Source organism: Bos mutus, chromosome 9 (assembly GCF_027580195.1).
Source record: "Bos mutus isolate GX-2022 chromosome 9, NWIPB_WYAK_1.1, whole genome shotgun sequence".
Classification (NCBI taxonomy): Eukaryota; Metazoa; Chordata; class Mammalia; order Artiodactyla; family Bovidae; genus Bos; species Bos mutus.
Genome location: NC_091625.1, coordinates 11690765 through 11715374, shown reverse-complemented (window position 1 = coordinate 11715374; position 24610 = coordinate 11690765). Strand labels below are relative to the sequence as shown.

General features: G+C 41.9%; 1 protein-coding gene across 1 annotated transcript in view; it reads right to left on the bottom strand.

Moving 5' to 3' along the window:
• RIMS1 (regulating synaptic membrane exocytosis 1) overlaps positions 1 to 24610 on the bottom strand; it is a 599571-nt gene that overhangs the window by 45800 nt on the left and 529161 nt on the right. The window lies entirely within an intron of this gene.

Below are 24610 nucleotides of genomic sequence, written 5' to 3'. Positions count from 1 at the left end.
CCCCCACACCAACAGCAAGTCCTAAATCAGGTAATCTTTACCATCAGCTACAGAAGGCCTGGTGCCACCTGAGAAGGAACTTTCTAACTCCCCCAATCTCCCCTTAACCAGCTTGTTGATGCCCCAAAGGCCTCCTTTTAAGGAAACTACATTCATTACACAATTAGAAATAAAACACAAACACCTGGCCAAAGAAACTAAATACATCTCTCAGCATAAAAGCAAGTGATCATATGCCTTCTAAATTTTTTGTGTATCTTAAATAGTGCTTAATGAATAACTTTTTAAAAAAGGGAATCATTGCCAATGAAAAGACATATATATCTGAATCCTTTTGAAAAGGAGACGATAGTTAACAAGTCTTTATTTAAAATCTAAGTACTTCTCTTTATCCTAACATTTTCTTACATTTACTCTTGCCTTTCCCCACTTGCCGGTCGCTTGTTCCAAAGGAACAGGAAAAGCTTTTGACCTGCTGATCAGATCATTCTGCATCTCTGTTTAGAACCCTTCCTTGGCATCCTGCTGCGTTTAAGATGAAACCAAGCCTTTAGGCATGGTCCTGAGGCCCCTTCTGACCTGCCCCCCACCTGCTCTCAGGGAGGCTCTCACACCATCTTCTCCCTTCCTCCCTAGACTACAGGGTCTTGCCCTTGCACCTTCTTAAAATCTGTATCAGCTTTCCCAGCACCAGTCTTTACCCATACTGTTTCTTTTGCTGAAATCTCCTCTCCCTGCACCCATCTGCCTTGACTGCCTCATCTCGTCCTGCAGGTCTTGGAGGAAACCTCATGGCCACCATCCCAGGGGGCCCCTTTCAGAGCTTTCCCAGGCCCTGCAAACCTTCAGAACACCCAATGTGCTGAGAAGACCTCTGTGTCTGCCTGTTACACTTTAAGGTCCTGAGAAGACCTCCTGTGTCTGCCTGCTACACTGGAAGGTCCTGAGAAGACCTCCTGTGTCTGCCTGATACACTGGAAGGTCCTGGGAAGACCTCCTGTGTCTGCCTGCTACACTGGAAGGTCCTAAGACCTCCTGTGTCTGCCTGATACACTGGAAGGTCCTGAGAAGACCTCCTGTGTCTGCCTGATACACTGGAAGGTCCTAAGACCTCCTGTGTCTGCCTGATACACTGGAAGGTCCTGAGAAGACCTCCTGTGTCTGCCTGTTACACTGGAAGGTCCTGAGAAGACCTCCTGTGTCTGCCTGATACACTGGAAGGTCTGGAGAAGACCTCCTGTGTCTGCCTGATACACTGGAAGGTCCGGAGAAGACCTCCTGTGTCTGCCTGCTACACTGGAAGGTCCAGAGAAGACCTCCTGTGTCTGCCTGCTACACTGGAAGGTCCTAAGACCTCCTGTGTCTGCCTGATACACTGGAAGGTCCTGAGAAGACCTCCTGTGTCTGCCTGCTACACTGGAAAGTCCTGAGAAGACCTCCTGTGTCTGCCTGATACACTGGAAGGTCTGGAGAAGACCTCCTGTGTCTGCCTGATACACTGGAAGGTCCGGAGAAGACCTCCTGTGTCTGCCTGCTACACTGGAAGGTCCTAAGACCTCCTGTGTCTGCCTGATACACTGGAAGGTCCTGAGAAGACCTCCTGTGTCTGCCTGCTACACTGGAAGGTCCTGAGAAGACCTCCTGTGTCTGCCTGATACACTGGAAGGTCTGGAGAAGACCTCCTGTGTCTGCCTGATACACTGGACGGTCCGGAGAAGACCTCCTGTGTCTGCCTGCTACACTGGAAGGTCCTGAGAAGACCTCCTGTGTCTGCCTGTTACACTGGAAGGTCCTGAGAAGACCTCCTGTGTCTGCCTGCTACACTGGAAGGTCCTGAGAAGACCTCCTGTGTCTGCCTGCTACACTGGAAGGTCCGGAGAAGACCTCCTGTGTCTGCCTGATACACTGGAAGGTCCTGAGAAGACCTCCTGTGTCTGCCTGATACACTGGAAGGTCCGGAGAAGACCTCCTGTGTCTGCCTGATACACTGGAAGGTCCGGAGAAGACCTCCTGTGTCTGCCTGCTACACTGGAAGGTCCGGAGAAGACCTCCTGTGTCTGCCTGATACACTGGAAGGTCCGGAGAAGACCTCCTGTGTCTGCCTGATACACTGGAAGGTCCTGAGAAGACCTCCAGTGACTGCCTGATACACTTTAAGGTCCCGAGAAGACCTCTTGTGTCTGCCTGTTACACTTTAAGGTCCTGAGAAGACCTCCTGTGTCTGCCTGATACACTGGAAGGTCCTGAGAAGACCTCCTGTGTCTGCCTGTTACATTGGAAGGTCCTTACAAGGGCAAGGGAGATGCAGGTCTGAGTAAGAGTGGCACAATGACTTTGAAGGTGGAAGAGGGCTGAAGGTGAAGGAGTGACAGAAGCCCCAAGAGACTGGGAGGCAAAAAGTGGATTCTCCCCTATAGCCCCAAGAAGAAACACAGCCCAACCCACATCTTGACCTGCTTTGGACTTTTGACCTCCAGAACTGCAAGATAATACACTTTGTTGTGTTTTAAGCAACTATATTTATTACAGCAGCAAAAACAAATTCATACACTACTCCTACAAGATTACTCAGAAAGTTATTACTCTGCAAAAGAGACTTCCCTAAACTTTTCTTTCATTTAAAAGATGATCTCATGATCCAAATCCTAAGAATAATTATAGAAGGTTTCCAAATAATTTTGAAAAAAAATTACCATTTGTAAGGAGGATTTCTCAGGCCAAGAAACGTAATTTACTATAGATACTGTAAGTTCACACCTACAGACAACAGAGTCATTGGTAATTAGAACCCATTCAGTCAAATGTTTGTTAAGCCCGCCAAGAACAATACACATAAAAACTGCCTTTTCTCCTATCTTTAGATGTATACATGCACACACATTTTCCCCTTAAGACTCTACACAGACCTACGCTGAAATGCTAACACCACCACTAGATAATATTTGGCAAGTTGTTAATCTTAAGTTTCCTTTTGTGTAAAGGGGAAATAGCTTAGTTTTCTGGGATAAATAGAAATGATGTAAAGCACCAAGGGCAGGGTCTGATACCTAAAGACAAACAGCTGTTATATTAATAATAACTTGGTATTTATGCATTTTTACTTGAAATAATATTGCACTGCAGACCGTTTGCATTTTCTCACAAATAAGGGTTCTAATAACATTTCCATATATGCCTGAAATGGAGAAGGAAATGGCAGCCCACTCCAAGATTTTTTCCTGAAAAATTCCATGGACAGAGGAGCCTGGTGGGCTATAGTTCATGGGGGTGCAAAGAGTCAGACATGGCTAAGCACACACACATATTCCTGAAAAATGGTTGCTAATAGGAAAGCCATTTTATAAGGAACCTAGAGACACAGTGTTCTGATTAGAAGCCAGGCGATAAAATACAACACAAATTAACTTTAATACAACACTTAACCTTACACAAAAGGGCTGTATCATTGGAATTTGAAGAGTCAACCCAACGCTGACAGGGAAATAGTCCTCCTTTAGCCTCGTCACTCCCGTTAAAGCAAGCATACATACCTGATAAACTTCACACAACTTCTGCTAAAAATCCATGAAAACAACTGCATGTTAAAAGTAAGTTTGCATAAGTAAGTAACTGCCTATCACATGTAAGTTTGAATGTAGAGAATGTAAGATTCTTCCAGAAAATTGGGTAAAACAAATTTTTTACGTTGGGTCATTGTCAAGATTTTTAACAGTAATTTTTCACACATGTACTTGTGGAGAAAGGTGACTTTATAAACATAATAACATATATTTGAAACCCAACCTTTGTAATTAATGTCTTCTGAGCATTATTTATTTCACATGACCCTTGAAGGAAAAGTCTTGTCATTTAGACAGGTAAACTTTGTTATTTTACATATGAATTAGAAGAAATGCAAGTCCAAGTATAATAATTAATTAAATTCCCTGTCCTAGAAAGGTTTTGGTGACTCTATGACTCCATGAATGCTAAATGTTAATTTAATAAACTGTCATTTATGCTGGATTACGTTACTACTTGAAACAGTATTAAGCAGGGCCACTGAAGATGTGTCTGACTGACCAGGTATTATTTGAAAAGGTCATTATTCAGAAAAATAAGGCGAATGGCTTTCTAATGATATGACTTAAGGAACCAGACAGACTTAGCTGGTGCCTTACCTGTCACTTAGCTGGTGCCTTATATGTCACTTACATGCCTTAAGTGACATATTGGCCTGAGCATGTCTCATCAGAGCTGATGGTAGTGCTGGGGCTGGGCTCTGCACACTGCGGGCGATCAGCGTGTCATCTGAAGACCAGCTATGCATGGAGCCAGCATACAGGCAGTTACGAACCAGAAGCTTGGTGAAGCGTGATGAGTGAGAAGGTCACAGGCGCTTAAGCCTCCACATTCACCTTTGCCCCTATGTCTCCTCCCACGAGGCAAAGGGTGTCTCTCTAGTCTGGTCAGCTGCCTCTCCCTCTTGCCTTCTCAAGGAAGCTCTAGGAAGTAATTCTCTCTCCATTTTTAACCTTAAAGTTTTCCTTTCATTAGAATATACGTTTTTCAAAACCCATACTTTTTCCTGACAAACTTAACAGGCCCCTCTTCTGTGTTCATATCTTAAGAAATTACATTTAAACAATGTTTCCTGTATCCGTCCCCATATAAACTCTAGGTATGTTTGGTATCTTGCAAGCAAGAATTTCTCCACAATTTATCAAAGCAGCCTTGGCTAATCAGAAATTGTGGAATCTCAGTAGCCCCTTCTAAGCATTCTTCCATTTCTCATGCAAATATACAACATTACTTTGCATTAAGAACACTCACTGGAATGTTTCTGAGAATGATCATCACCCTGGAATTTTAAAGATCTCTCTAGCACACGCCTCCACCTCCCCTATTAGACACCATCTTTAATTCTATTTTGTTGAATTATATTTTCTGAAGGCTATGTTTCTTATCATCAGTATCAACACTATTTTTTCCTAACCCTAACTTCATCCGGTTCTATGAAAGGCAAAAGAGAAGAATACATTCCTACAGTTGCACAAACCCAGCTCTTGTTTTGCTACATAACTGTGCTGTACAGCCAAGAGAGGTGACACCTCTGCAAATGAATCTCCCTCACAGGGAGCAGCTGCTTTTTAGGGAGTCAGTGAATCACATGTGAAGGGTAGGGCTACACAAAAGTGAATCACAAAGTAATATAAGCCATTAATGGCTTGCTTTCTTCTTTTCTCAATCTCTGTAAATAATCTGACTCAATGTATTTTTGCACTTAGAAAAAAATTAAAAAAACAAATCTTGAGTGGAATGATTGTCAATCACCAATATCAGAAATGTGGAATTATAACTAAGATGGTTATAGGCATATTTAATTTCAAGTTTATAGACATGCTAAGTGTTCAATAGTACATATCTGTAAAACTCAAGTAAAGGAGGTTTGCATCAAAGTTTTTGAGACTTCCTGAGAACCAGGAGAGCAAAGAGAAGTCTTTTCTTGGGAAGATCCCCGGAAAAGATCCTTCATTCTTCAAGCTACAGGCTAACTTGCACTCAGAGTGAATCAGAGTTAGCTCAAACAGTCGGATTTTGGTGCTGGATAAGACCCCCAGCTTGTCCTCTCTGCCATCCAGTTAGCTGTCCTTTACTCCACAGTCATGGACTGCACTGAAAACCCTGCTGCTTAAGCCCCCAGATGTGGACAGCTGGCCTTCAGGTTCTGGCTGATAACTCTGGAGGGGAGATGGAAGCAGTGTTTCAGATGATATTTGAGGATAATAAACAAGCATGGAACTTAGAGGAGAATGCTATTCTGCATTTGCTAGAAGCTTTGGGGAAATTTTATAGTAAAACAAACATGAGTATATTGTCAGGGAAAGGCTAAAGCCTCATGAAGTTTTAAGGTAAAACTCAAGACTTCAAACAATCTTCCTTCTTTGCTGCTGTTTTGGGCTCTGGCCTCCATCCCGTCGAAGATGGGCTTTCTTTTGCCACTAGATGCGTTTCAAGGGAAGAGTTAGAGAAACATGGAACATTTCTTTATCTGTCCCAGAAGCACACTTCCAAATTCCAGAAAGCAAGTGACAGAATTTTGAATCTTCTTGGAGATCAGTGGTTTGCCATTAAAACAGTTCTCATTTCATTCATTCCACAGATAGGAAACGATTATGCTCTGAAAATAGCAATAACGTCTGGATCAGCATAAAATGACATATTTCAGATATCAAGTCAACTCACTGGATAGAGAATGTCAACCCATCTCTGGGGTATCACACAACAGCTTAATACATTGGGCTGTAACCACCTTCTAGAGTATGTGGAAGAATTAGGTCAGTGATGATATCCAACCTCCTTTATGTATGTTGAGACCAAGAACCATCTAGTATATATAATCCTAATCTTCTGGACATCAACAAGCTCTTATTATGTACATGATAAAACTGTCAAATGTGTGTTTTAAAACTAAAAATAGAATTGCCATAAAATCCAGCAATCCCATGCTTGGGTATATATATCCAGACAAAACAGTAACTCAGAAGGATACACATACCTCGGTAAATAGTGTTTACTGCAGCACTATTTACAAAATAAGACATGGAAACAACTGAAATGTTCATTAACGGATGAATAGAGAGAGAAGTTGTGGTTCATATACACAGTGAAATACTCCCATGGGCAGCAACACGGATGGGCCTAGATAGAGGTCATCAACTAAGTTAAGTCAGAAAGAGTAAGACATTTTCCATATGATATCACTAACATGTGGAACCTAAAATATGAGACGAATAAACTTGTCTATGAAACAGAAACAGACTTACAGATATAGAGAGCAGACTTGGGGTTGCCAAGGGGGAGAAGGTAGGGGAGGACTGGGTTGGAAGGCTGGGGATTAGCAGATGCAAAGTGTTATCCACGGGATGGCCAAGCAACAGCACATACAGTGTAGCACAGGGAACTACACCCAATATCCTGTGATAAACCATGATGGAAAAGAATGTAAAAAAAAAAACGCCTTTATGTATAACTGAATCACTTTGCTGTACAACAGAATCTAATCCAACACTGTAAATCAACTACACTTCAGTGAAAAAGTGTGTTTTATCAGCAGACATGAGATTACACTCATGACCGATTTTTTGAAGGGGCAGGAAAAATGGATATAAATAGTGGGTACAGAACTGGAGACAGAAGAAAATGATAAACAGCCCCCAAATTCATCTAAACATAGCATGAAGCTACCGGGAAAGCATAGATGGTAGACGGAAATCTTCACTATAATGTCAGGCAATCTGAGAAGCGGGAACATCCAGTGTCTTTTGTCAAGGTGTCCTCTAACCAAGAACATCACTGCAGCACAGTTTATCAGCACGAAAAATGAACTGTTTATGATAACAGTGGCTTCAAGTGTCTTTACTCACACAAAAGAAGAGGAACAGAATTAGGTTTTTGCATTTAAAGCAAAGAGAAACATCCAAAGGACAATCATTTTAAGAAACAAAAAATCTTTTCAAGCCCAAATAAATTACAAAGGCATTGCTCTGCAGGTTATTTCTGCTTTATGTTCTTTGAGTGTGAATACATATATTCTCTTGTTTTGAGGCATCAAATCCCAGTTATATCAATAATATCTACATCAAATGAAATCCTCTCTAATAAATTAATGTTCAAAAAAGGACATGTAAACTGTAATCCTTAAAGGAATTATTTGTAAGTACTGGACTGTGTAAACTTTACAGAGAGCACGAAATCCAGCACAGATTGACTAGAAATAATCCCCTTCTTTTTCACCCTTGTATTTTCATTATGTCAAAATTATAAAGCGACACCTAATATCATTTAAAAATTTAAAAGAAAACCCTAGCTGTACAACATGAAGGTATTCCTTCCCACCACACTGCATGATCTTAGGATTCGCTGGAGACATCTTGGAGGGACAGTCACAACACATAATAGATTTTCCCTCCTATTTGGTTATGTAAATATATGAACTTTCCTTGGATGTTCAATATTTGAACAGGCCACTGAGCACCAGAAAAAAAAAAAAAAAAATTTTCAGTAAAAAAAAAAAAAAGAGTAAAAGCTGGGTTCTTTGCAGAAAGTAGCTGCAACAAAGACCTCGGCGGTGTCTGGACTTACTTCTGGGCCTTGACTGTGTGACAAGCTCTGAAAAAGGTCTGAAGAACAAAACAGGTTGCCGAGTATGCTGAGGTTTGGCTACAAGAGTGCCTAAACAGAGGTGTGCAAACTAAGCCCATCCAGCAAAATCTTTATTCTGATCTGCAAAAGAATCCTAGGGAAATTACAAATAAATCTCCTACAGTTAAAGCAACCAAAAGCAATTTTCACTCTTAAGAACTAACACAGAGCACGTAAGGATCAGCTGTAATAGCATCCAATGATGGTTCACATAACAGTTTCCTTTCTGGTTAAAGCGTAGGAAGTACTTTGTGGTCCTTACAATTATAACCACAGTGAGTACTTAAGAGCAGGATTACAGCTCAGATGAACTTCAGAAATACATTTAACAAAATAGAATTGAACCGTGAGAGCTGGCACCAGAATCTTCCTTTGTGAGAAAGTCCCTATTGAGAGGGAGAATGCTTTCATGGCCACGAGGGCAGACTGCAGCTGAGCAGTTGCGGTTCACATCTGAGCCAGGCCGTCACCATTCACTCTCCGCCCTGCAGTATTGGCACTGATAAACAGGAAAGACGCTATCAGAGCCCCCCATCACAGGCCTACATTAAACATTAAATAAATAGATGTTGGTGAAGCAACTTAGAAGAGGGATATAAGCACATCCTTGTTGTTGAGCAACATGGCAGATTCCCAGAGAAATAATGGACGAGCAGAGGGGAGAGAGAGAAGACCAAGGAGGAAAAAGTGGCAAAATCCTGCATGTCTAGTGCTCTGACCACTTCCCACCATCTGCTTTCCTCCAGGCCCGCTCCCCGTGACATCTTCACCAAACGATGCTAAACTCAGGCATGCTGGCACATGCCAGTTTTGTTTTAAAAAGCAAAGACATGGGATTAACAGACACAAAGTTATACATAAGATAGATAACCAACAAGGACCTACTGTAGAGCACAGGGAACTACACTCAATATTTTGTAATAACCTATAATGGAAAAGAATCTGAAAAATAATATACACACACATGTGTGTGTGTGTGTGTATGTATTCAGGTATATGGAAGATACATATGTGCAAATGTACATATATGTATTTATTTGAATCATTGTGCTGTACACCTAAAACTAATGCAACATGCTAAATCAACTATACTTCAATAAAAAATAAAATTAAAAAAAAGGCAAAGAAATGGCTCAACTTCACACACTGGTATATGTAAAATGGGGCAGAGGAATCTAAGGGTCAGAAGAGGCCACGAAAACTTAAAAGTGAGGAACAAACAGAAACCAATTTTTATTCGAGGCTTTGGAGCTGAGATAAACAGGTACTGGATCACACTGGCTATGTACAATTCTTACATAAGAAATACCAAGAGGGAAGGGACATATGTATACCCATGACCGATTCATGTTGATGTTTGACAGGAAGCAACAAAATTCTGCAAAGCAACTATCCTTCAGTTAAAAAATAAATAAAATTTTTAAAAAGAGATACAAAAATAACAAAAGAAGAGAAATCACCAGTATTTTCAGCCTCTGCTTAAAAAATAACAAGCAAAAACTCTCAAAGGCTTTAATTCATTATAATAGAAGATATTTGAAGTCACTCCTGTGGGAGCTAGCCTGCTGTCCATCCCCTTCCACTGCAGTAAACTGATGCTAACGGCTGTTCAGCCAGCAACGCATTTCCCCAGGGCCTGTCCCCTAGCAGGTGGACATGGCCATGTGGCTCGAGGCATACGGGCCTCTGGGGTGAGGCATTTAAGAAGCAGATATACTTTCTCCATCTGTTCTCATCCTTCCGCCATGTGGGTTCAGAGGACAACAGCATGAGACGTTAGGACCTCGGTACCTGAGCCACTGTGTGGAAGCAAGGGCTGTCAGCTACGAGCACCTGCTCATGCTACTGAAGGAAGAAGGAACATCGTTTCATTCAGTTTGAGAATCTGCACATTTTAAGGTCAATTTTTACAGCAAGTAGAATTATTTTAACATATCCAGCTTTGAAGATGACAGCACAGCACGAGGGCTAAGAATAAGCATGGCAGCACCCTGAATGGACCAGTTACTGGCTGTGTGTTGCTGAGAAAATGACATTTAATCTTCCTGAGCTTATCCAGATAAGCTGGATATTCCTTATCCAGATAAGCTGGATATTCCTTATCCAGAAAAGAACAGTAATGGTGAAGTGAGGAAGTAAAAGTGCCAGTCTCTCAGTTGTGTGTGACTGTTTGTGATCCCATGGACATAGCCTGCCAAGCTCCTCCGACTATGGAGTTCTCCAGGCAGGAAGAAGTGGGTCATCATTCCCTTCTCCAGGGGATCTTCCCAACTCAGGGACCGAACCTATGTCTCCTGCATTGCAGGAAGGCTCTTTACTCTCTAAGCCACGAGGAAGGCCCCTGATAAGAATGGTTACCTGGTTGAAATGCCTGAATGTGCCAGTCTGGCTCATCATTTAAGGATTCGATAAACTCAACCTTTATTATTATATTTAATGAGATGTATTCCTGTGAATAAATGCATCAGTTGAGTAGACAGCAAAAGCATCCAGCTTTCCTGTAACTATGCAGAGGCGTTCCTCAAGGTACAAATCACTTGCTTCTACATCTCCCATCTTCCCCCAACACAACCGTCTTGTTCTTGACTTACCCTGTTAGGGAACCTAGTAGATGATGATCTGATGACTTATGGGCACACGCCTCCCTCACAGCGGCTGCTGCAGCCTGCCTGCACACAGCTCAGGTGACAGGGGCCCAGGGCACCGCTCACTGGATGCATATGACAGTCTGGACTCTTTCCCCCTTTACTTCCCTTCCCCAGCTCCAGACACTCCGAGGAAATCTTTTCTTCTTCACATACTGCACCCTGCACCCCACCCACTGGGGCTCAGAAACAGTGACATGGTCCAGAGAAAAACCAGCACCAATCCGAACATGACTCACTGCTTTGAGACAAGATTATGCAACTTGCGATATGATCTCTTCTTCATATACTCCCTTCCCCACAGAAACATCTAGTAGCATTTGCTAAGCCCACAGATGTCCAGCAAGCTCTTTTTTTTTTTTTTTTGGTGAAATGAACAAGAAACACAGTATGGTACCGGGCCTCACTGTGTCTGAAGACAGGAAGCTGTCAGGGGACTGGGGGCCTGGAGCCACACTGCTGGCTGACACTGCCCCACATGGAGCACAGACTTCTGTCTGATTGCCAGGTTCAAGACCAGCTCTGCCCTTACTGGTGTGGACTCCTGCAAGTTCCTCAACCGGCATTTCCCTTTCCTAATGAGTAAAGACAACTAGTAACAAAGTGATTCATATTGTTGAAGAAGAAAAACAGTGACTTGACTTTAGTTTCAGTATGTAAACTCATACAGATATACATTTTATAGTTTTCCCCTGATAAAGGGGTACTTCCCTGGTGGCTCAGATGGTAAAGAATCTGTCTGCAATGCAGAAGACTCGGTTTGATCTCTGGGTCAGGCAGATCCACTGGAGGAGGGAATGACAACCCTCTCCAGTGTTCTCGCCTGGAGAATTCCATGGACAGAGGAGTCTGGGGGCTATAGTCCATGACTGAGTGACTAACACTTTCAGATTCCCTATAAAGGAAAAGGAAATCTGAATAAAATATGTTTCTAGTTATATAAACTTCTAGAGAGCCGACAAAATACCAACTATTGATACTGGGTATTCTGGATATTTGTAGATGATTACACACTTAATTCGGAGAAGGCAATGGCACCCCACTCCAGTACTTCTGCCTAGAAAATCCCATGGATGGAGGAGCCTGGTGGGCTGCAGTCCATGGGGTCCCTAGAATCGGACACGACTGAGCGACTTCACTTTCACTTTTCACTTTCATGCATTGGAGAAGGAAATGGCAACCCACTCCAGTGTTCTTGCCTGGTGAATCCCAGGGACGGGGAAGCCTGGTGGGCTGCTGTCTATGGGGTCCCACAGAGTCGGACACGACTGAAATGACTTAGCAGCAGCAGCAGCAGCAGCACACACTTAATCGGGCTTCCCTGCTGGTTCAGATGGTAAAGAATCTGCCTGCAATGCAGGAGACCTGGATTTGATCCCTGGGTTGGGAAGATCCCCTGGAGGAGGGCATGGCTACCCACTCCAGAATTCTTGCCTGGAGAATTCCGTGGAGAGAGGAGCCTGGTGGGCTACAATCCATGGGGTCACAAAGAGTTGGATAGGACTGAGTGACTAACACTATACTGCTGCTGCTGTTGCTGCTAAGTCGCTTCAGTCCTGTCTGACTCTGTGCGACCCCATGGACGGCAGCCCACCAGGTTCCCCCGTCCCTGGGATTCTCCAGGCACGAACACTGGAGTGGGTTGCCATTGCCTTCTCCAATGCATGAAAGTGAAAAGTGAAGGTGAAGTTGCTCAGTCATGTCCGACTCTTAGCGACCCCAACCGTGGACTGCATCACAGTCCCCATGGTCTCTCATCACACAGCAGTATAACCAGTGCTCCGACTCTTTGCAACCCCATGGATGGTAGCACCCCAGGTTCCTCTGTCCATGGGATCTCCAGGCAAGAATACTGGAATGGACAGCTATTCTCTTCTCCAGGGGATCGTTCCAACCCAGGTCTCAAAGCTGGGTCTCCTGCATTGCCCGGGGGTTCTTTACCATGTGAGCAACCACCAGCAATACAGGCAGTAAAAACAGTCACCGCTAAACTTCACTGGGGAGCAATTGCTGGTTTCAAGCACTACTGACATTAAGATGGGGAAAAATTAAAGCTTAAAACAAAAATGATGGTTTCTTCTTATCCTGGGGAGGTGAGCAGGACATAACTAAAAATGAACATCAATGCTTAGGATGACAAGCTGCTAAAACAGACTTTTTTTTTTTTTTTACAGATTAATATGCATGTGCAGTTCAAAATATTTATGCTCCTTGTCAATTGTCACATTCAATTGTCACAACTGTATTCTGGGTAGAAAGAAGGGAAATTATATTAAGAATGTATTAAAACTTATGGAAACCTTGAGGGATTATTATTAATATCACATTTCACTTTAAAACTCATTTTCTTTGGGCACTTCCTTCAATTAATGCATTTCTGATCTTTCCTCATATGATTCAAGCTCTGATTTTAAAATTTTTCAGTCATTTTGCACTTGTTCAATGATAAAAATGAGACTTTATAAAACTATAAAGTTTTATAAAAAGGTGTGTGTGTGCTTAGTCAAATATAAAAAGGTAGGGCAGGTCTTCCCCTGTTGATGCGCTACTTAGTCAAAGAGCTTGTAAACAAATGAAGGGCAAGGGAATGCTTTCCCTTTCTTGTGGACCACGAAGAATACCCAGGGCAGAGTTCCAAAGGGCAGAGGCTTTTTCTGAAATGCTTAGCTAAAGGGTATGTGATGAGCAACAACTCTAAAAATATAAAAGCAGAACAAAAGAGTAAGAGAACTGGCATTACTCTGAATAGTGTTACGAAGCCATTTACAGAGTGAAAGGATGTGTACCCAATTGTCAGACCATTCTATCTGGGCCAGAGAATCTAGGACGTGCAGAATATGAATTAAAAAGCCCAGGGAGGGGTCTGGAAAAGCAGAGGGAGCTGGCAGATTCCCATCATCACTGAGTTGTTACCACTTGGATGCAGGCAGTCTCACCAAGGAACCTGGGACTCAGGCCACATACACCTTGAAATGAAAATCAATATACTGCTCGAAACTGCACTCAGACTAGATTTAAGCAACTCTGGAAATAAAGATGCTCTATCACCTGGTCAATGCACTGAATGCAACATTAACATATATTTGAATTCAGCCTTTATTCTTTCATGTTTCTGTCTGTAAAATTTAGATTAAATATCAAAATCATTCATAATCTACATAAGTGGATGGGTTCTCCTCACAAAATATAATACTTTTGAGTGTTTACTTTGAAAGAAACAATAAGGAATAATCCATGAGAAGACAGAATTGAAAGTAAATTTCTACTTTGGGGGTAAAATGTTCCTTTTCTGATCTTGCTGTAAGTCTCCAATATACATGTTAATATTTTGATGAATATCAAATATTCATCAAAATTTGATCAATTTTTGATGGTCAATGATTTGATGAATATCTAAGAATCTCCATGAAATTTTATGCAACTCTCTTAAAATAATTTTAACTCTTTTTCTATCTCTCCATCTTCCCTTCCTTTCTTTTCTTTTTTTTTTTTTTTCATTTTAAAAACCACCAAGTAATTGTTTAGGTGAATTTCCTGAGGTAGATGTTGTAAATAAGGCCGGCATTTTTAGCAACAGGTTAGACCACCTAAAGTCAATTAACTATCTCTTGGATGTATTTTCCTGTGGGCTTCAAATCAACAGGTTCTCTCAAGAGCTCTCCCTCACTAGCAGCTTTGCAGCTATTTCCAGTTTCCAGAATGTAAGGAGACAGATCAAGGACTCTGTTTTACCTTTTCAATTTCAGAATGCTAAAAGTATTAAATTAACATCTTCATCAATTTGGTTTTATTTCCCAATTGATATACCTTTACTTCATTAGATAATAGCAAATGTTTCAATGAAGGTATATGCTTAGGTATAAAAGCAAATTTACTTAGTTACTAAGTATAATTTATAACCTTTTCCATTTGAAACTTTCCTAAGTATAATAGATTATTAACTTTACTATTTGATAAATCGTCAGAGGTTTTAGAGTTTCAAATTAAGAGTGGAAGGAATGCGCTATTTCTACTTTCAAAATTATCCCAAGAAATTGAGTTTGAATCTGGAATATTAACTGTTATTTCTCCTGCAGTCCTAGATAAAGTCTGTTAAGTCTCACTACAACTATGACTAATCATTGTGTGTACACATTCTTTATTCATAAGAAAAGAATCCTTACAATGTAAATGATTTTATAATAAGTATCACAATGTACTGACCCCAAATCAGAAGTTTTATTTTCCATGTAGGAATTCACTAGCTGACTTGCAAAGAAGTTATAGTAGGGCCATTATATATAGCAGGACCTTCTGTTTCTATTGCCAATAAAAGATTTCTTTTTAAAAATGGATATTTTTGCATTTCTTACTAAGCATTTTCACAAGATTAATAGCCAAACCTTTATTAACTGGAGTGATATACATAGTAGCATCATAAATCATCAATGCCAACTTTTGTCTCTCAGCAATTTCCCAATAAAGTGCTACTTTATTTGACTTTTATTGTAAAGGTAAGGAAGTTACCATCACAACAATTCATTTACTGTCTCAAAACTCAAATGATAATTATCTATAATTACTTGTAGAAGCGTTAAAACTTGAAAGCAGGTGGAATTGACCAGTAAAACATATCTAGATCAATGCCTAGGTGCTTCTGAAGTGATGTATAAGCCAAGAAGAGAAATAAGGGAAAGGTAGGTAGAAGAAGTATAGAAAAGTTACTTCTACTTCTGAGTAGATTTCCTAAGAATAACAAAACCCAACATAGAAGAAAAATTACCTTTTGAAAATTGTCCACTAATCAAAGCATGTCTCAATGCTAAAGGATCAGTGAGTCACCATCTGAGCTGTTCTCACTAGGTCAGTATCACGTGCATCCAAGACCCTCCTGCTCTGAAGACACTAGGTTGTGTGAGAGCAAAACACACCTGCTGCAGGATAACTGTCCCTGGGGAAACACACCCGCTGCAGGATAACTGTCCCTGGGGAAACACACCCGCTGCAGGATAACTGTCCCTGGGGAAACACACCCGCTGCAGGATAACTGTCCCTGGGGAAACACACCCGCTGCAGGATAACTGTCCCTGGGGAAGCACACCTGCTGCAGGGTAACTGTCCCTGGGGAAACACACCTGCTGCAGGGTAACTGTCCCTGGGGAAACACACCTGCTGCAGGGTAACTGTCCCTGGGGAAACACATCTGCTGCAGGGTAACTGTCCCTGGGGAAACACACCTGCTGCAGGATAACTGTCCCTGGGGAAGCACACCCGCTGCAGGGTAACTGTCCCTGGGGAAGCACACCCGCTGCAGGGTAACTGTCCCTGGGGAAGCACACCCGCTGCAGGATAACTGTCTCTGGGGAAGCACACCCGCTGCAGGATAACTGTCTCTGGGGAAGCACACCCACTGCAGGATAACTGTCCCTGGGGAAGCACACCCGCTGCAGGGTAACTGTCCCTGGGGAAGCACACCTGTTGCAGGATAACTGTCCCCGGGGAAACACACCTGCTGCAGGGTAACTGTCCCCGGGGAAGCACACCCACTGCAGGATAACTGTCCCTGGGGAAGCACACCCACTGCAGGGTAACTGTCCCTGGGGAAGCACACCCGCTGCAGGGTAACTGTCCCTGGGGAAGCACACCCGCTGCAGGATAACTGTCCCTGGGGAAGCACACCCGCTGCAGGATAACTGTCCCTGGGGAAGCACACCCGCTGCAGGGTAACTGTCCCTGGGGAAACACACCCGCTGCAGGGTAACTGTCCCTGGGGAAGCACACCCGCTGCAGGGTAACTGTCCCCGGGGAAACACACCTGCTGCAGGATAACTGTCCCCGGGGAAGCACACCCGTTGCAGGATAACTGTCCCCGGGGAAGCACACCCGCTGCAGGGTAACTGTCCCTGGGGAAGCACACCCGCTGCAGGGTAACTGTCCCTGGGGAAACACACCCACTGCAGGGTAACTGTCCCTGGGGAAACACACCCCTGCAGGATAACTGTCCCTGGGGAAACACACCTGCTGCAGGGTAACTGTCCCTGGGGAAACACACCTGCTGCAGGGTAACTGTCCCTGGGGAAGCCCACCTGCTGCAGGGTAACTGTCCCTGGGGAAACACACCTGCTGCAGGGTAACTGTCCCTGGGGAAACACACCTGCTGAAGGATAACTGTCCTTGGGTAACTTCTAAGTTCATCTTGTGATAAGACTTCCACAGACACTTAAATGGCAGATAAATACTTAAACCACACCACTGGAGAACCAGAAAAATCTTGCAGGAATTCAGAGACCGCTTTTAGCCCAGACAGGAGGTTGGGATTTGGGTAGGGCCTGGATGCAGAGAAGGATTTTGACAGGCTTAAAAAACGGTACAAATGAACTTACTTACAAAACAGAAACAGTCACAGAGACAGAAAACACATGTAGTTACCCAGGAGATAAAGGGATGGGAGGATAAATTAGAAGATTGGGGTTGACACACACACATTAATATATATAAAATAGATAATTGATAACCTGCTGTATAACACAAGGAACTCTACTCAACACTTTGTAATGACCTATATAGGAAAAGGATCTAAAAAGAATGAATATATGTGTATGTTTAACTGATTCCTTTTGCTGTACAACAGGAACTAAGACAACATTGTAAATCAATTATATACCAGTGAAAATTAATTTAAAAAAAGAAGAACTTTCAACACCTGTAAAGCTACAAAGAAGGAAGCTTTAAGGTGTTTTGTGAACTGAAGGTAGGTAAGTCTGGCTGGGCATTGTTAGACAGGAAGTGACACATGTAAGAGAAACATTTAGTCATGTCAAATAAAAACAAATAAATAATCTTCACAAACATTTTTCTATTATACACATCTCCTGTTTGTATCATAGGTCAGAATACCTATGACCTCTACTGTACGTTAAATTTTCTCCCAATCAAATTCATGCCCGTTGACTTTCTGTGACCTTCGTAAGAACAGTCTGGGGAAACTGGGTAGGCAGAATTCAGACCAGAGTGTGAGGAGGACTCAGCGGCTTGTGAAGAAAGGGAATACAGAAAACTCTTTCCGAACTTTCATGCATTCTGAACAATCTGTGTGTGCCCAGGCCAGGCCATGTGCTAGATGCTGGGCATATAATCACCAGTGAAATAACAAAGTCCCTGAATGCCCAACTGTGAAAACGAAGTGCTTTTGAGGGAAAGTGCTTTTACTACTTTATGTCAGCAGCTAAATCAGGGATCAATTTTTAGGGCAAAGTTGAAGATCTAAAGATTCGTGTTCTCTCAGAGATATACTTTCATTTTGGAGACTCGTTGATCTAATGACAGATGATATCGATGGGCCCACCGTTTAAATGTAACCTTTGCATGAGTAAGGGAGGCAAGAGCAAAGTTCATGGTGTAATAGTGTAAACTAACAACTGCCTTTGAAAAGCAGAGACCCTGTTTAGGGAACTCTAGAAAAGATCCTGTTCCCTAATAGAACCACTGAGCTCTCAAGCTGGAGCAACAGCCATAAAACTTTCTTTAATAAAAAAATAATAACAATAAATTTTAATTGGAGGATAATTGCATTACAAAGTCTTGCTGGTTTTTGCTGTACAACAACATGAATCAGTCATAAGTATGCATGTATCCCCTCCCTTTTGAGCCTCCATCCCACCTCCTATCCCACTCAAGAAAAACAAGTATCATATATTAACATATATATAGATATAGATATAGATATAGATATAGATATAGATATAGATATATATAGAGAGAGTCTATAAAAATGATCCTGAAACTTGCTTTTTAAAGGACCAGGGTGTTAATATTTCAGGCTGTACTGGCCACATGGTCTCTGCTTTTTTAGCATAAAAGCAGCCGGGGAACACCTGTACAAAACTGTATTTATGGATGCCAACCCTGAATTTCACATCTTTTCATGAGTCACAAAATATTATGATTTTTTTCCAACCATTTGAAAAAAAAAGAAAAATTATGCTTAGCTCATGGGCCATTAAAAAACACAGGCTGTGGGCCAGAGCCTACTGACCCCAGATCTTGTATAGAAAAGGCTGGGTAAAGGTCTGGGGAGGAGGCCCTGGAGCAGGCCTTGCAGGTCAGGGAGCCCACAGATGCCCCGTGTGTCGCAGGGTGGTGTGTGCAACCACGTCTAGGCAGGTACCTGAGGTCAGTGCTACGACCCCACCAGCTCCTCAGAGGGTGTCGGATAAGAGGAACTTTGGAAGCACTGATGCAGGAAGAGTCCAGTCTCCTCCCACCCAAAGAGCGATGTCACCGACACTGTTCTTTGCCTGCTATTCTTATCTTTGTTTTCTCAGAGTTATTAAAGTCACTAACCATTATTATTATTGATTCCTTTTCATATGCCAGGTCCTTTGCTAAATTCTTAACGTAGATGCTCATTTAATCTTTTCAACAGTACTCTCAGGTCGGTGTGGTTTATCATTCCATTTCAGAGTTGGGGAAACTGAGGCTCAGAAAGGCCTTCCCCTTTCTGTTTTCTTCTGTTTTATAGATCTACTTCCCTTTTGGAAGAGGATCTGGAAAATCGATCTGCATTTTCTTCCTAAGCACATTCACTGACCCCAGTTGCCATTTATATGCTGAGGATCCTTAGTCTCCTCAAAAACCCTTTCCAATCGCTGCCCTCACTGCAAACTGGACCAAAGTGACAAATAATGCTTTTTTCCAACAATCACTCTCTCCTTAAAAGGCAACATAACACACTCTCATGTCTGACATCCCATCCCCTGAACCACTGACTCCTAGATACAAAGCACTGTGATTCCTCTTACACTGTTCCACCTTTTCCCAAATCAACCCTAGACAAACCTTCTGCAGTGGTCATCCTAAATACAGGTTATTTTAAAAGCCAAAAAAAGGCCGTATTTTAGAACAAAATGAAATATTATGAGACTATGATTGTTTCTAAAAAGCTAAAAAGAAAGGTATTTCTCTGTGTGTCCACGCAGTTGAATGAGATTACAGTGAAGTGGTTATGAATGTAAATTCTACTTGAACTTCTAAGGGTTGTTTGGCCTTGGACAAGTCATGAAACCCATAAAGTGTCAATAATAATAGTGCCTCGTGGCTGTGTCTTGAGAACCACAGACATTAATATATGCAAAATAATTAAAATGCCAGCTGGCTGATGGTGATTAATAAATAATAGCTTTAATTGCTGATAGCTTTATCAATATTAATAATAAAATGCATAAACGATTAGCTAATCATACACTCCTAATATTTTTGCAGTGAATTTGCAATAAGTGGTGATACTACGGGAGTTTGATGAATCTGCTTTTTATTCTTTTTGGGTTTAAAACTGAAAAAAATCATTAGCAAAGAAATCAATAAAAAAACTTTATTGAAAGCCAGTCTGCATTAGATGAGGATGCACTGAAATTGGTCATCTGGAAAAATAATCAGACATATTTATTGTTACATTTGAGCTACCTGAAGTACTTTAGAACATCCATTCTGAAACTGATCTCATGTGTAAAAATTACCTTAGTACTGGTCAACAAGAATGTATAATTATAATGAAAGGAATTTATAATTAAAGGTATACTTAGTATTATGCTTTTAAGTTACTTAATAAATGTATTTCTTTCTTCCTCCAAGTCCTAAAATTCAAATTAATTATAAAAATGAATTCCACTTTTTTCTGCCAAACCAAACTAAAAGTGTATCTACCTATTAGCCACACCAAAATTTATAGTTCAGAGCAAGGAAAAGAACAAAAATAGAGCAGCTGGCGTATGTTTAAAACTACGAATCCTTATTAGGGCATCTCTTGATGCAGATGAGTTACTCTTGCGGCATTAAATCTCTATTAACAGTAGTGAATTCCTAAGCCAGACACCAGCGGTAAATAAAAGAACCCATGCTTACATTCATCTGATGGTTTTGCAGACCGAAAATCATTTCTGGCACCACGACCGTGTGTTCAGGAAACAAAGAACATGAAACATGACGTTCCTCAGAATGTTTCCCTAGCACTATTAAATGATTAAATGAGGCACAAACAAGGCACTTCAATTTCAGCAAGATTTTCATCTACAGTAGCTCTCAGTTTCTGAAACTTTGGAGGAGGGATGCCCATTCTTTGTAAAAATGTTTTGCTTCCAGTATTAACATCAGCAGAGTCAAGAAAACTTTTCTTAGACTGTCCAGTAAAATCACTGTGGCACCCTCTCCTCCAGCTCTACAATTGCTTGTGCAAAGGAACAGGCAGAGAGCACGGACAAAGAAGCACTAGATTTAAACTATGCAGAATATTCTGGTAAATTGGATAGCTTGGAAAGATTAAAAACAAGTCCTAAGACAAATGTAAGACAATCATTTTTTCTAAGTAAATAAAGTATGAGGTCTAAGCTGGTGTGTGGTTTATTCCATGACTCGCCTTAACTGTGAGGTTCTGAAGAAGAAAACTGAAAAAAGATAAGCAGAAGAGCATTTAATAACTTGGACATTTTCTTGGAATGCTTATTGACTACGAACAACATAAATCTTAAAATAATGCCTTGAGCTCATGGGTAAATTAGCTTTTTCAGGAACTACTCCTTTAGGGATAAGTGGATTACAGTTCAAGTTTTGTGTATATTGTTCTTTTCTTGACAATGGATCAAGGGTACTATGGTTAGTTTCTATCTATGTCTTGAGAGGTTAGAGATATGCCTTGGATATTCATTAACTCTTATTAAGCTACTCTGAAATTAACTATCCATAAGTCTAGCTAAAACTTCTTAGAATACTTAAGTTTTTACCTGTATGATTTTGTAGAATAATGAACTCTATCTATACAGTTTTTAATACTCTATGGACCTTCTGAAATGTTTCTTTTCATCCCCATGATGGTAATGAAATGATTTCCTTGAGCTAAATTGCCAAAGCAAAAAAAAAAAAAAAAAGTCTTTTTGATCCATATTCTTTTTTTTAAGTTTTCTTTTTTTTACCCTAATGTGTACCATTTTCAAAGTCTCCATTGAATTTGTTACACTATTATTTCACGGGCTTCCCAGGTAACTCAGTGGTAAAGAATCTGCCTTCCAATGCAGAGGGTTCGATCCCTGGGTAGGGAGGATCCCCTGGAGGAGGAAATGGCAACCCACTACAGTAATCTTGCTAGGAAATCCCATGGACAGAGGAGCCTGATGGGCGACAGTCCATGGCCATGGGGTCACAAAGAGGTAGACACAACTGAGCCACTGTATGCACGCACATTGTTACTTCTGTTTTTATGTTCTGGATTTTTGGTGGGATCTCAGCTCCTCAACCAGGGATTGAACTTGCATTCCCTGCATTGGAAGGCAAAGTCTTAACCACTGGACCACCAGGGAAATCCCCTGACCCATATTCTGAGTGAGAAAAAAGGTCTGCTCTCTGCCTTGGGAAGAGGAATATCCACAGATAAGAGAGAAGGCAGGACTTCCCTTTTCTTCTGTGAGAATAATACTCACAATAGAGACAGTCACCTAAGGAGCAGATGGCATCCCAAGACAGTGAGCTTCCAAAATGGGTCTGGATCCAACCATTCCTCATGTCAGAACCACAAAAACTCAAAGACTCAACAATGACTGCAGAAATTCTGGGAGGACAGCAGAGATGCAGAAACTTCGGGGATGACTTGAGGGATAAAAGAATAGCCACGATGACTCAGAAGCCTGCAGGGATGACACGGACCCTGGGAGATGTTTCTAAAGCTACTTTTGGAGACTTCCATCATCCAAACTCAGGAACATGGGTACAGGTTGGCCGTACTCTGATCGACACAAATGACCATCTCTCTACTACACTCTTCACCCTGAACCCTCCCTTTACTCATATCGCCCTGGACACAGGCTCCTTCACTACTCAGGAACCCCACTGCAATACTCCTCTGGATTTCAACCATTTCCTCTTTTCTATCAAACAGGGACAGAACCATCCTGCCCTCTCTCCAAGAATAACTTTGTGTCCTCAAATTAACTACTTTGCTCTTTGGGATTTTGCTCCAGTACTTTAAATTCTTTGTACTGTATCTCAAATTTTTCCATATCTTCACCCAGAGGTGCCTCTTCCACATGTCATCCTGGAAAAATGCCCAGATCCCCTTTGTTCTGAGACACGTGTGTGCACACGTGTCCACACACACACACTTTACCTGCTCCTAACATCCTTTTGATGACAGAGTCTGGTACATGAAAAATAGTCAATAAATGCTGGTAGAATGAATGAAAGACAGACTGTTCACATTGAGCTCTTCCCTTCATGATGCCTTCTGAAGATAAGTTCGTAATAATTCCCTCTCTCTCATCTTTCCAGCCCCATTCATCTGATAGGTTTTGGGGGAATCCCCAGTATATCTCATGGTAGACCCTCCAGCCTGATCTCCAGCAGGCCCATCCCAAATCTAGGAGATGGTAGTTCCACCTGAAATGCAGACCGAATGGAGAGAGGAACGGTCTCCCCCCTGGCGAGCCGCCCACACTGAGGACCCCTGTCCTCCCCGACTGGGCCAGGCAGAGCGACCCTGCAGCTGCAGACTCCAGCAGTCTGTACTCCCTGGCCTCCCTTTCTTTCTGGGGATTCAGCAGCCTCTCTGGGAAACCCTGCCTTCCCTTGGGTCTATTTCTCCTTCTCCTTGCTCACTCACTCTTTCCCTGAATCCTGACCCACACACCCCCCAGTTCTCTCACCAGTTACCCCTAAATGTGGGTCTCTCATTTTGTTCTCTCTCCATTTGGGTTCTTACTTTATTGCAACAAGCTCATCCCTGTCCCTCTTTATGGCTCTTTTTCTAACTACGTCACATTATTCCATTTCATTCACTAGCCTCACTCTGACCTTTCTGCTTCCTCACTATTTTGTACATCTTGCTTCCACTTAAGCTTCTGGGGACACAGTTTCATTTCTTCTATTCTCAATTAAAAGCTCTCCATAAAAATAGTGAGCAGAGTACTTTAGATGGTTTGAAGACCTAGCTCCAATCTTCTTTCCAAAACATATTTCCCATTACGGCTCTTTCATACATCTTTGCTTCAAGCCAAATTGGGTTCACAGGCTAGGTAATTTATTGACATACATCTTGTATTTTTCTTCCAGCATTTTCTTTTCCCCTTTCCACAAAATTACTGGCCTCTTAATAATTGCCACAAAATTAGTTTATGCTTCCTTGCTTCAGGATTTCTGAAGAAAAACAGCAGCAGGAAGGCAGGCCTAAAACTTCAGTCTTTTGGAAATGTCTGTGCCTAGAATAGATGACGCTAAATGTGTCGGGTCAGGAAGGCAGAAGGAGCAAGCTTAGCTGGGCTTCTGGACTCGGTGCAGTCCATGGGGACCTGGGCCCTGTCCCACTCACCCTGGTGTACACAGGACAAGAGGAAGAAGCACAGTGTGGCTGGAAGGTATTTTTATATATAGACTCAGATTTCTCTCAGAGGGAGTGTGAATCATTTTCAGGTCACTGAATTTTTTTTATTTTTGTTTTTTGTTTGTTTCTCTGTGTCCAGGTGAGAATTTTTATTAATCATTATTTCCTTATTGCTTTGCTCATGGCAGTGGCCCCAGAATGTTTGGGTTTGCAGCAAGTTGACAGTGAAGTCAGGATCTACAGGAATTCAGAGGAAAAAGACACTAGAAAACCTTGAAATAACACCACGAGATGACTTAAGAGGATTTTGAGCAGGTCTTTAAAGAAAGGATTTTCACAGGGGAAGCAGAAATGTGGATGGTGGAAAATGTTGGAATGGTACAAAATATCTGTTCTTAAAGGAACACAGAAGTGACTTTTCTAGTATGGTCTTAGTACATGA